Here is a 14,066-nt window from a genome sequence, read left to right as displayed (position 1 = left end):
AAGGGTATGGACAGGTGCCATTTTGGGGTGGGACCCTTTTTCAGACTCGCTGGAGTAGGGGGAGTGGGGGAAAGTTGGAAAAGAGTGGTGGGGAAGAGACAAAACCTGACAAGTAATAGGTGGATATACTGGAGGGGGTGTTTAATTAAAAGTCAATAGTATAAATGGCAAATTGTCCAACCTCACATAGTAATCTCCTTACCCCTCTGTTTTTCCCATTCTGGGTTCAATGCTTGGAGTTTATCTGTCAATCCTACAAAATAGAGAAACTGTGCAGTGAAGATTTATAAGGTCATAAGGAATATTAGTAAAATTAGACCATTCGGCCCATCAAGTCTACTCCACCGATCAAACATGGCTGATCTATCACTCCCTCCTAAACCCCATTCTCCTGCCTTCTCCCCATAACCTCTGACACCTGTACTAATCAAGGCATTTCTTTAGCCAGAGGTGAATCTGTGGAATTAATTGCCACAGTCGGCTGTGAAGGCCAATGCATTGGCTCTTTTTAAGGTGGAGGATCTCGATTAGGAAGGCCGTCAAAAGTTATGGGGAGAGGCCAGGAGAATGGGGTTGAGAGGAAAAAAAGGCTTGATGGGCAGAATGGTCGAATTCTGCTCCTATATTTCATGGATAGTCTCATGAAGGGGGAAACAAACCTGTAGGAAACCAGAGTGCATGGGGAAAACCCACGTGGTCACAGGAAGAACGTACAAATTCTGTACAGACAGCACACGTAGTCAGGATGGAACCCGGGTCTCTGATGCAGTAAGGCAGCAAATGTATCACTGCACCAGTGTGCAGCACCATTACACTGAGATCTTTTACCATTTGGATAATGTGATGTTTCCTTTTATAATTTTGCTGGTATTAAAAATAACTTCACATTTCCCCACGCTGTGATCTGAATGCCAGGTTTATCTATTTGTAGCTTCTTTATGCCCCCATCAGAACTTACTTTCCCATCCTTCTTAATATCAGCAGCAAATTTCACAACCATACTTTCAATGCTTTCATCCAAGCCATTGCAATGCATTCACTAGGACATTCTGCATTCGGAAAAAGTGAGCCCTATGTTTCCTTTCAATGGAATAACTGAGTGTGCCAAAGCTATCTTATGCTGCTATACTCTTCTATAATGTAGTCTCCCTAATGTTTTATAATTGCAAGTATCAGATCACCATGTTTAATTTTCTGGGAAAAGAGCAACATCTCATTCCTGTGGCTGGACACAAAATGCTGGAGTAATGCAGCGGGACAGGCAGCATCTCTGGATAGAAGGAGTGGGTGTCGTTTCGGGTAGAGACCCTTCTTCAGTTCCTTCCTACTCATTCCTGCGGCTCTACAGTTTCACCAAAGCATCAGCGTTGACAGCAACGAATGAACTTGATAAACAGGCATTCATCATCTTCATATTTCCCTACTACATAGGAGGCCACTTGGCTTGTTAAATCTACGCTGGGTCTCAGTAGATTCCCAGACTCCCATTTCCCCACTAATTTCCCTGTAACCTATTCTCTTTGGTGCACATAACTTCCATCTATCCAATTAGTACAAGTCCTGTCATTTAACAGGGCGTTGAGACGCATGCAGACGACTATATCAACATCACAAAGCTATAAGACATAGTGTTCAGGATGTACATTAATCTGAAAATACACCAAATGGTCACATTTGCTTACCTTGGAAGCATATTCCCATAATCTTCACCACAATCGGAAATGAGGTGACCCTTAGTTTATAGAGTGCTCTCTATCTTGAAGAATGACAACGTCATTTGAGTTTACTACTTGTGTTGGTCTAGCACATTTTCTTTCAGAAAATTCCCTGAAGCAAAAAAGAAATGTAAATGTTCATATTGCTTGAATGAATTACGTCACCAAAACATCAACTTGCACAATGTAGCTTGATTCATTATTATTCGTGCTGGAGATTATTTTGGCATCAGCTCGGCTTGTTTTCAGAGGCAAGTTCTGTTTTATTCAGATAAAAGAAAAGTATAAATAAATCCTTAAATAAAACTGAACTAGTTCCACAAAACCTTTTGACTTAAAAGAGCTGTCTTCATGGAAATGTGCTTCATATTTTTGTTTCATGGTTGCAATGTTTTAAATGCATAAGAACATGGGAAATATGTACAAATGTAGAATCTGCAATTTAACAAGATCATGGATCATAAGGCATGCATGTTCCTGTTTAGTTTAAACAGCGCAAAAAGAGGCCCTTCGACCCACCAAGTCCGCACCGACCAGCGATCCCCGCATACGAACACTACCCTACACACACTAGGGACAATTTTACAACTCTACCAAGCCAATTAACCTACAAACCTGTAAGTCTTTGGAGTGTGGGAGGAAACCAAAGATCTCGGCGAAAACCCACGCAGGTCACAGGGAGAACTTACAATCTTCGCACCCGTAGTCAGGATCGAACTTGGGTATCTGGCGCTGTAAGGCAGTAGTTCTACCGCTATGTCACAGTTTTAGAGTGAATGGCCTATTTTTGTGATATTAATTTCAGCTCATCTGTATAGTTCTTATATCTATCAATTTGCAAAGAGTTAAAAAATCTATTGATTTAGGTAATAATTTAGATTTATTAACAGCCTTTAAAGTTCTCAATGGTTCAGACGTTAGCCATTGGTGGAAAATTATTTAGGGGAGAGAATTCCAAAAAATTACCTCTCATTCATAACCTCATGTTCTAGACTTTATCAACAGCCTTTCACCATTGACACTTCAAGCCCATTAATAATTTTATAATGCAATGAGATCACCTCTTTGCTTGTAAACTTCAGTGGTTATTGATTTAATTGGCCTTGGCGAAGCTTTCCTCATTCCAAGTATTAATCTAATGACATAATGGCATCAGTCTGAAGAAGGGTCCCGACCCGAAACATCACCCATTCCTTCTCTCCAGAGTTGCTGCCTGTCCCGCTGAGTGACTCCAGCATTTTGTGTCTACCTTCAATCTAATGACATACCTCTTTTACGCAAAGTATTACTTCAGTAATTAACCTGGAAGAATACGCAGTCCCGATGTAGTCCAACTATGGCTTTATATAACTGTAACACTTCCATTCCTATAATACACTCTACAAAATTGACTAACATATCATTCGTGCAACTAATTTCTTGCTGCACTTGGATGTTAACCTCCCCGTATTTATTTCGATTGGGGGGCATTTATTTCAAATATTAATAGCATTGAATCCCAAGGAATCAAGTCACGTTTATGGTCATCAGCAGGTGTACAGGTGCAGGGACAATGAAAATCTTGTTTGCAGCAGCATTACAGGCACAGGGAATCAACTCAAACACAAACATTCTACAAGACAGTGAAAGGGAAGAACAAGGGGTCACAGTTTAAGGATAAGGGGGAAATCTTTTAGGACCGAGATGAGGAAAACATTTTTCACACAGAGAGTGGTGAATCTCTGTAATTCTCTGCCACAGAAGGTAGTTGAGGCCAGTTCATTGGCTATATTTAAGAGGGAGTTAGATGTGGCCCTTGTGGCTAAAGGGATCAGGGCGTATGGAGAGAAGGCAGGTACAGGATACTGAGTTGGATGATCAGCCATGATCATATTGAATGGCGGTGCAGGTTCAAAGGGCCGAATGGCCTACTCCTGCACCTATTTTCTATGTTCTATGTTTCTAAAAGACAGTGCAAAAAAAAAAACCAAGCCAGGCCAGTAGAGCTGCTTCCTTACAGGGCCAGAGACCCAGGTTTGATCTTGACTATGGTGAGTTTGGTTGCACAATTTGTACGTTCTCCTTGTGCCCGCGTGGGTTCTCCGGTTTCCTTCCACACTTCAAAAACGTGCAGGTGTTTAGGTTCATTGGCTTCTGTAAAATTATCTCTAGTCTGTCGGATAGAACTAGTGTACAGGGATCGCTGGTCGGTGCGGACTCAATGGGCCGAAGAGCATCTTTCCACACTGTATCTCTAAAAAAACGATAGTGCAAAACAAATTAGGAAGAGGTCCACTGGAATGCAAGAACTAGTCCATAGTGTACCGTTGCTGAGGTACATTTGGGGTTGAGCAGATCAGTTCAAGAACATCGTGGTTGTAGGAAAGGAGTGAAGATGCTTTTGATGGTGGGGAAAGCGGTGGCCATGATGGACCAGGCTGACTCCACCACTCACTGCATCTTCTTGCGTCCCTATGCATTGGCATTGCCGTACTGGGATAATGGTGCAACTAGTATTGTACCTTTGTAGATGTTTGTTGGAGCAATCTGTGAATCTCCTTAAACTTCGAAAAAACGCGAGCCATTTCTTCATGATTACGTCCTGGGTCCGAGATTACTGGTGATCCGAGATGTTAATGCAAAGGAATTTGAAGATGTCAACTCTCTCCACCCACACATACACCAATGAAAGCTGGCACGTGGAGTCCCAACTTCCCCACTCTGGTCAAGGATTAATTCCTTAGTTTTGTTGACTTTAAGTGAGAGATTGAACTTGTCTTGAAGTTTCCTTGGCACGGGGCCACATTCCAGTAATTGAAGGCATTTATTTACACAAATCCACACAATAAATTAAGGACATTTTTCTAAAGTCACTCTCATAAAGTTCTGGTTGGATGCCAAATACAACAGAAGGATTAATATTTCATACCTGTTCATTGCTGACTTAGACCACCTCCTAGAGTCACATTATTAGTCATACAGCACGAAAACATTGGCCCAACCCGTACATGCCGATCAAGGTGCATCATCTAAGTTAGTCCTATTTGACTTCATTTGGCCCATATCCTCTATGTAAATATATTTTAAATGTTGTTTTGGTACCTGCCTCAACTACTTGAGCTGGCAAATATTCTATTCTGATGTTTTATTTACAATGTTTTCTCATGACATTGTAGGAAGCCAAACAGTCCCCAAAGTCTATGCCCATTTAGGTTTAGGCCTATTATTGTCAAGTGTACTGAGGTACAGTGAAAAGCTTTATTGGATTGCTTGCTATCCAATTAGCATAATGCAAAAAATAAATACAATCGTCAAACTCAAGTACAGTAGCCAGAGCAAAGGGGAAGATAAAGAATGCAGACTATGGTCTTCAGCCTTGTAGCACATTTGTTCCACACACACGTCCAATGTACACAATGGGATAGAAATGAAATGGATGGTACCCTGGCTTATGGAAGGATCGTTCAGATGCCTGATAAGAGAGGGGAAGAAGCTGTTCCTGATTCTGGTTGTATGTGCTTCAAGCTTCTGTACCTTTTGCCATCTGGCAATTTCTGCAACGATGAAGAATCCAATCAACTAATGTTCAAATAGGTAACCATGCCAATCAAAGCTGGAATATTCAGTGGGTACCCCACTGCAGAATGCCCATTGACAAAATTAAGTGTAGCTTAAAACTCTGTAAAAACGATAGATCTTAAGGAAATGCTCAATACTCATTCTTAGTTTAGTTCTAGTTTAGAAACAGGCCCTTTGGCCCACCGAGTCCGCACCGACCAGCGATCCCCCCACATTAACACTGTGCCACACACACGCAGGACAATTTACAATTATACCAAGACAATTAACCTACAAACCTGTAGGTCTTTGGAGTGTGGGAGGAAACCGAAGATCTAGGAGAAAACCCACGTGGTCACGGGGAGAACGTACAAACTCCGTACAGACAGCACCCGCAGTCGGGATCAAACCCGGGTCTCTGGGGCTCTAAGCACCGCTGTAAGGCAACAACTCTACCGCTGCGCCATCACGCCAACATTCGGGGGCGGGGAATCATTTCGCAAATCAGAAAGTTGCACCTTGTAGCCAAACACCAGGGATTTGGGTGTGATCTTGGCAGACAACTCCATACAGTTCCGTATACGGTGAGAGGGGGAATGTTTAATGGAGATGTGCAGGGCAGGTTTTTATTTTTAAACTTACTCACAGTGGTGGGGGCCTGGAACACATTGCCAGGGGTGATGGTGGAGGCACATATGATAGTAGCCTTGGAGCGCAGGAGGCTGAGGGATGATCTTGCAGAGGTGTACAAAATTATGAGGGGATAGATAGAGTGAATGCACAGAGTCTTTTACCCAGAGTAGGGGAATCAAGAACTGGAGGATGTGGGTCTAAGTTGAAAGGGAAAAGGTGTAATGGGAACCTAAGGGATAACTTTTTCACAGGTGGAATATGGATCACGTGCAGCCTGAGGAGTTTAGTTTAACCTGGCATCACGTTTGGCATAGACATTGTGAGCTGAAGGACCTCTGCCGTACATTTCTATGTGCAATGTTCTGAAAACTGTCAGTCCAGCATAAATAATGTCTCAAGGGCGTCCGATTATCTGAGTTTTGCGGCATTGTCAATAACCGGACCTATATTTAGCCCTTAGCCAACATCACAATATACGGTTACACAATCATCGTAACATTGCCATTTGTGGGTTGACATTTATCCTTCATTAGTTTAGTTTAGTTAGGTTAGAGATACAGCGCGGAAACAGGCCCTTCGCCCAGCCGGATCCGCACCGAGTAGTGACCCCGCACATTAACACTATCCTACACACACTAGGGACAATTTACACATACACCAAGTGAATTAACCTACAAACCTGTACGTCTTTGGAGTATTGGGGGAAACCGAAGATCTCGGAGAAAACCCATGCAGACCATGGGGAGAACGTACAAACTCCATAGAGACAGCACCCATAGTCGGGATCGAACCCGGGTCTCCGGTGCTGCAAGCACTGCAAGTCAGCAACTCTGCCACCTTGCCGCCCTTAATCCAATCATTACACGTGAAAAATGCCACAAAGATTGTAATGTACATTGAAAGATTCTGACACGCATCACCATTGGAATTCCTTCCTCCTTCCACAGTATCATTTTTTAAAATCTTCTCCTATTCACTAAAACCAGAAACCTGCTCTTATTGCATTGACATTGGTGAAGCCATGGAGTGTCAAAAAATGATAGCTTTTTATCAAAAATTAAAATAGTGACTCCAAATGGGGATGATTGGGTTAACGAATGAGGAGCGTTTGATGGATCTGGGCCTGTACTTGCCAGAGTTTAGAAGGCTGGGGGAGGATCTCATTGAAAGCTACCAACTAATAAAAGGCCAGGATAGAGTGGATGTTTTCATTAGCGGGAGAATCTAATACTGGACGCCGCTGCCTCCGAATAAAAGGACTTTGCAATGGAGGTGTGCATCAGCGATGATCAAATGGTGGAGCAGACTCGACGGGCTGAATGGCCTAATTCAGCTCCCATGTCTCCCATGTCCCAAGTAAGACTTGTGGATCACAGATGAAGAGCCTCAAATGGGAGATGTTTGAAGGTGACAAACATAGAAACATAGAAAATAGGTACAAGAGTAGGCCATTCAGCCCATCGAGCCAGCACCGCCATTCAATATGATCATGGTTGATCATCCAAAATCAGTACCCCGTTCTGGCTTTTTCCCCATATCCCTTGATTCCCTTAGCCCTAAGAGCAAAAATCTAACTCTCTCTTGAAAACATCCAGTGAATTGGCCTCCCCTTCCTTCTGTAGCAGAGAATGCCACAGATTCACAACTCTCTGGGTGAAAACGTTTTTCCTCATCTCAGTCCTACACGGCTTATTCTTAAACTGTGACACCCTGATTCTGGATTCCCCCAACATCGGGAACATTTTTTTCTGCATCTACCCTGCCCAATCCTCTAAGAATTTTATATGTTTCTATAAGATCCCCTCTCTTGCTAAATTCCTGCAAATACAAGCCCAGTCAACCCATTCTTTCATCACACATCAGTCCCGCCATCCCGGGAATTAACCTGGTGAACCTATGCTGCACTCCCTCAATAGCAATAATGTCCTTCCTCAAATTAGGAGACCAAAATGTATAAGTTGATTTATTTAATTATCCCACTACGACACAAAGAATAACACCAAGGAAATGGGATTTCATGAGCACTCGATTGCTCCAATTCTCATGAGGGTTATTTTGATTTAATGGCCCTGCAGTTGTTACTGGGCCCCTTAATTGCCTTGTTAATATAATTGAAAAGTTACAAATAAAAATGTATGGCAGCACCATACATGTGAGTGACACAGTGGTAAAGTTGCTGCCTAATAGTGCTAGAGACCCGGGTTCGATTCTGTCTAGGGGTGCTGTCTGTACGGAATTTATACCTTCTCCCTGTGACCTGCGTGGGTTTTCGCTGAGGTCTCAGGTTTCCTCCCACACTCCAAAGACGTACAGGTTGGTAGGTTGATTGACTTGGTATAATTGTAAATTGTCCCTAGGGTGGTGTTAGTGTAGAATAGTATTAGCGTGCGGGGAATCAGTGGGCCGAGGGGCCCGTTTCAAATACAAAATCATATCAAACATTTCCATGGCTACAGTTTCACTGGAAGCCACGGGACCCAGTCAAGAAACCGCTACCTCGATGTTAGCAAGACGAAGGAGCTAGTTATTGACTTCAGAAAGCGAGGTGGAATACATGCCCCAATCAACATCAATGGTGCCGAAGTGGAAATGGCATGGAGCTCGAGTTCCTAAGTGTAAATATTACCACGTTGACAATCCAGCCATGAAAGCATACCAACGCCTCGAATTCCTCAGAAGACTAAAGTTGGTGTGTATCCAATTACTTTTGCCAACTTCTACAGATGCATGATAAAAAGCATGCTGTCAGGATGCAGCACAACCTGGTTTGGCAACTGCTATGTCAATGTATTGCAAAGGGTTGTGGATTTAGCCCAATCCATCAAACTAACCATACTCTCCACCATTGGCTCCATCTACACTTCACGGTGCCGCAGGAAACCAGCCAATATAATCAAGGACCATTTTTACTCTGGTCATTCCCTCTCCTACCCTCTCCCGTCGGGCAAACAAAATGCCAGATTCAGGAACAGCTTCTTCCCTACTGTTATCAGGCTACTGAATGATCCCCCCCACCCCCCCACTGGCTAGTTCTGATCTTTCTACCTATCTCATTGCGGACTTTTTCTCTGCAACCCTAGTTCTATATTGCTGTAACACTATATTCTGCAGCCTGGCACATTTCTCTTTGCACTACCTGGTACACTCGTGTATGACTTGATTGTACTCATGCATAGTATAATTTGACCGGATGGCATGCAAACAATGCTTTTCACTGTATCTCAGCGCACGCAACAATTACAAACCGATATCAATACTAGTAGTTGGTAATTTTGTACTTCATTCCGCTTTGGAGCTTTTCGGGACGTGATGAAGATGCGGAATGTCCTGGTTTTCCTTATTTGCAATCTTTACCTGCATTATATTTTATTTTCAACATGCAAGTATTTTTTATTTCAAAATTACTCCCTGCCCTTGCAAGCGGGCCCACAAATAACTTGGACTGAGATCATGTAGCAGACATCAAAAGGCGCAATTAAGCAGTCGAAAGGAGTATCAAAGTTACAGATATGGAAAAAGACTTAACAGACAGAATCTTCACACAAAATAATTAATGACTGAAACTCCTTTCCTGGCAAATCCTAACTAAAGATTCTGTACAATTGTAGGATTTCAGAAAGGGAGGGAAACTAAATTATAAACAAGGTGGGAAGAGAGAAGTAATCAAGAACCTAAGATGAAAAATAGTTGTCAACATTTGGTGAACAAATAATTTAACAACATGTGGCAACACTTGTAACACTTGCATCCATTTGAATGTTGCTTTGTACTGGAAGGCACGAGCCATGGTTTTGTGCGCGTGCGAGTATTGCATACAGTCAGAGTTTCTGCCTTGCAGCGCCGGAGACCCTGGTTCGATCCCGACTACGGGTGCTGTCTGCACGGACTTTGTACATTCTCCCCGTGACCTGCGTGGGTTTTCTCAGAGATCTTCAGTTTCCTCCCACACTCCATAGACGTACAGGTTTGTAGGTTAATTGGCTTGGTAGAAACGTAAAATTGTCCCTAGTGTGTGTAGAATAGTGTCAGTACGTGGGGATCGCTGATCGGTGCGGACTTGGTGGGCCGAAGGGCCTGTTTTCGCGCTGTTTCTCTAAACAAAACTAAACAGGACCAAGCATGCCTTATGATCCAAGATCTTCTTAAATTGCAGAATCTACTATTGCACATATTGTACAAGGAACTTGAGCTCCCTGCCATTTCCACTTCAGCACCATTGATGCTGATTGGGGCATGTACTCCACCTTGAAGGTACAAACTCCGTTCAGACAGCCCCCATAGTCAGAATCGAACCCGGGTCTCTAGCGCTACAAGGCAGCAACTCTACCACTGTGCCACCCACATGTATGGTGCTGCCATACATTTTTGTTTGTAATTTTTCGATAATATTAACAAGCCAATTAAGGGGCCCCAGTAAAAACTGCAGGGCCATTAAATCAAAATAACCCTCATTAGAATTGGAGCATTCCAGTGCTCATGAAATCCTCCTGTGTCCTTGGTGTTATTTTTTGTGTCTTGGTGGGATAATTAAATAAATCAGGTCTGTCACTTTCAAACATCCACCGTGTAGTCTTCAGAGCCTTTTAAACATTTATATTTAGAGTAACCCGGGTAAGGCTGCTTCTCCTGCTTCCATTGATCGCTGTCTGTTAGGGCGCGTCACTGCTTCTTCCATCGAGTTTGGTTGGAGTTGCCATGGGTTGGGGGAGAGAGAGAGAGGGCCAGGGTGTTGGGGGGGGGGGTGCGGGGTTTAGGCATGCTCCCGACTCGCTGCAAGAAACCCTCTCAGTGGGGAACCGGTAAGTGTGTGCATATATATATATAAATTAATTCACCCGCTCTTTAGCTTAAAGTTTAACCTTGGTTGATGGCTTCAAGTTTTGTTTTGAATTTCTTCCATTTTACTTAAGTTATTTTTGAGTTCATTGAATTTATAAAACTGACATTTCTTTATTTTTTCCTACGGCCCACAAAAATGTGCCAAATATATAATGTGGCCCTCATGCTGAAAAGTTTGGAGGCCCCTGCTCTAAACCATCATTACTACCTACATCTCTCTCTAAAGTGCATTCCAAGCTAAACTCAAGAGTAACATATAATGAAGTTAAATTCTATTTTTTGTACAAAACCTCCACCCAAGCAGTTCATGTGACCCATTCCTTCTCTCCAGAGATGCTGCCTGTCCCACTTGAGTTACTGCTGCATTTTGTGTCTATCTTTGGTTTAAATAACAGCATCTGCAGTTCCTTTCGACACAGTCATGCGAGTGGTATTCACTCTAGGAAGTAAAACAAATAGCCCTTCATTACAATGACAAAGTCAAGTCAAGTCAAGTCAAGAGAGTTTATTGTCATGTGTCCCAGTTAGGACAATGAAATTCTTGCTTGCTGCAGCACAACAGAGTATTGTAAGCATACATACAGAACATTTCAGTGTGTCTATATAGCATAGACCATATATATACACATAAATAAACAGATAAAGTGCAATAGGTTGTTATAGTTCAGAGTCTGTTTGTTGGCGAGTTTAGTAGCCTGATGGATGTGGGGAAGTAGCTGTTCCTGAACCTGGATGTACCAGATTTCAAGCTCCTGTACCTTCTACCTGATGGCAGCGGAGAGATGAGTGCGTGGCCAGGATGGTGTGAGTCCTTGATGTTGTTGGTAACCTTTTTGAGGCAGCAACTGCGATAGATCCCTTCGATGGTGGGGAGGTCAGAGCCGATGATGGACTGGGCAGTGGTCACAACTTTCTGCATTCTTTTCCGCTCCTGTGCGCTCAAGTTGCCGAACCAAGCCACGATGCAACCAGTCAGCATGCTCTCTACTGTGCACCTGGAGAAGTTCGAGAGAGTCCTCTTTGACATACTGACTCTCCGTAATCTTCTCAGGAAGTAGAGGGGTGTGCTTCCTTTATAATTACATCAGTGTGCTGGGACCAGAAAAGATCTTCGGAAATGTGCACGCCCAGGAATTTGAAGTTCATGACCCTTTCCACCATCGTTTGTGGGTCCCTATCCTACACCTTCCAAAGTTCACAATCAGTTCCTTGGTTTTGCTGGTGTTGAGAGCCTGGTTATTGTGCTGGCATCATTTGATCAATCGGTCGATCTCACCTCTATACTCTGACTCGTCACCATCTGTGATTCGTCCCACAATGTCAAGAAAATGTTAAAAATCGGACTGCAGCAGCAATTTTGTTAAATTGCATTCTAAAATATTTTTCGGCCGAATTAATGACACTACTTTCCAAAACTCAAGTGGCTTAAATGTACTTTCCAAAACTGAAATGTTTCTTCTCTTGCTAAATTGACTTTGGTACAAATTCATAGCCTGAAGTGGAACACATAATCGCAAACCAGAATCACCAACACACAAAACAGCTTCCTCCCACCACGACTCCATCTACACTTCTCACTACCTCAGAAAAGCAGCCAACATAATCAAGAACCACTCATAATCCGGTCGTTCTCTCTTCTCCCCTCTCTGAATGAATGAATGAAGAAATGAGCTTCATTCTACATTCCTGGCATAGGACCCAACTCCAGCATCTACAACCATTCCTGGAGACTCAGTATATTTCGCACAGTGTAAACCACAGTGCAATAATAACCAAAATGATGTGGTCCTTTTTCTAATTTTTTTAGGCAATTCTCCAAAAACATTAATTGTGGTTACTCTTAACCACCATTTGCTTCCTAGAGACAACAAAAGTAAAAGAAAAGCTGTCCCATCTTGCATGGGAACAAATTCTCCATTCACTTGATTTACAGAGAGAGAACCTGGCTGTTGGCCATGTATGTACAGGAAATAAAAACTATTTTCCCCAACAAATTTTCTTCAAAAGATGACACAATTCTTAGCAACAAGAATGTCAGGATATCTTAAAAACAAAAGCGCAGGATAGCACAAACAGGCACCCATGAAATCATTTTCCATTACTAAGAAGGGTCTCGACCCAAAACGTCATCCATTCCTTCTATCCAGAGATGCTGCCTGTCCCACTGAATGAGTTACTTCAGTATTTTATTTCTATCTTCAGTGTAAACCAGCAACTGCAGTTCCTTCCCCAGCATTTCCACAACCAATGAAAGCCGCCTTGGGATTAAGGTCATAAGGGATAGGAGTAGAATTAGGCCATTCAGCCCATCAAGTCTACTCTGCCATTCAATCATAGCTGATCTTTCTCTCCCTCCTAACCCCATTCTCCTGCCTTCTCCCATAACCTCTGACACCCGCGCTAATCAAGAATCTATCTACCTCTGCCTTAAAAACATCCACTGACTTGGCCTCCACAGCCTTCTGTGGCAATGAATTCCACAGATTCACCACCCTATGACTAAAGAAATTTCTCCTCATCTCTTTCCTAAAAGAACGTCCTTTAATTCTGAGGCTATGACCTCTAGTCCTAGACTCTCCCACGAGTAGAAACATCCTCTCCACATCCACTCTATCCATTGTGAATGGGCATCCTGGACCATTGGTCAGTTTCCTTTTGCTGCTTGATACTTGTTGATACATACTACTGCTGCTGCTGAGTGCAGGCCTAATAGCACATAGAAACTTAGAAAATAGGTGCAGGAGGAGGCCATTCGGCCCTTCGAGCCAGCACACCATTCATTGAGATCATGGCTGATCGTCCCCAATCAATAACCCATGCCTGCCTTCTCCCCACATCCCTTGATTCCACTAGCCCCTAGAGCTCTCTCTAACTCTCTCTTAAATCCATCCAGTGATTTGGTCTCCACTGCCCTCTGTGGCATGGAATTCCACAAATTCACAACTCTCTGGGTGAAAACATTTCTCACCTCAGTCTTAAATGGCCTCCCCTTTATTCTAAGACTGTGGCCCCTGGTTCTGGACTCGCCCAACATTGGGAACATTTTTCCTGCATCTAGCTTGTCCAGTCCTTTTATAAGTTTCTATAAGATCCCCCTCGTCCTTCTAAACTCCAGTGAATACAAGCCTAGTCTTTTCAATCTTTCCTCATATGACAGTCCCGCCATCCCAGGGATCAATCTCATGAACCTACACTGCACTGCCTCAACACATCTCTGTTTGGCTTCCACCAGGATATCTACCCCTTGCCTTGGCCTTCCGCATGGGAGTATCTTATTTTGAATTATAGATTGCAGTCTCCACATGCTACTGCATCTATTCAGAAGGCCAAGTTTTTATTGGA

The 14,066-nt window shown here is 43.1% G+C and overlaps 1 protein-coding gene across 5 annotated transcripts in view; it reads right to left on the bottom strand.

Annotated features, from left to right (window-relative positions):
- The window catches only part of ankrd6 (ankyrin repeat domain 6), a 113,215-nt gene that overhangs the window by 63,782 nt on the left and 35,367 nt on the right, over positions 1-14,066 (bottom strand). For 4 of the 5 annotated variants that reach the window (XM_033020860.1, XM_033020865.1, XM_033020864.1 and 1 more), the window contains exon 2: positions 1,683-1,827. The exons of the other annotated variant lie outside the window; for it this stretch is intronic. The gene's annotated coding sequence lies outside the window, so the exon portion shown is untranslated. The remainder of the gene's footprint in view (positions 1-1,682; positions 1,828-14,066) is intronic. 5 annotated transcript variants of the gene reach the window in all.

This window comes from Amblyraja radiata, chromosome 5 (genome assembly GCF_010909765.2).
Source record: "Amblyraja radiata isolate CabotCenter1 chromosome 5, sAmbRad1.1.pri, whole genome shotgun sequence".
Classification (NCBI taxonomy): domain Eukaryota; kingdom Metazoa; phylum Chordata; class Chondrichthyes; order Rajiformes; family Rajidae; genus Amblyraja; species Amblyraja radiata.
Note: the sequence above shows the minus strand (reverse complement) of the source record. Positions and strands in the feature narration are given on the sequence as shown.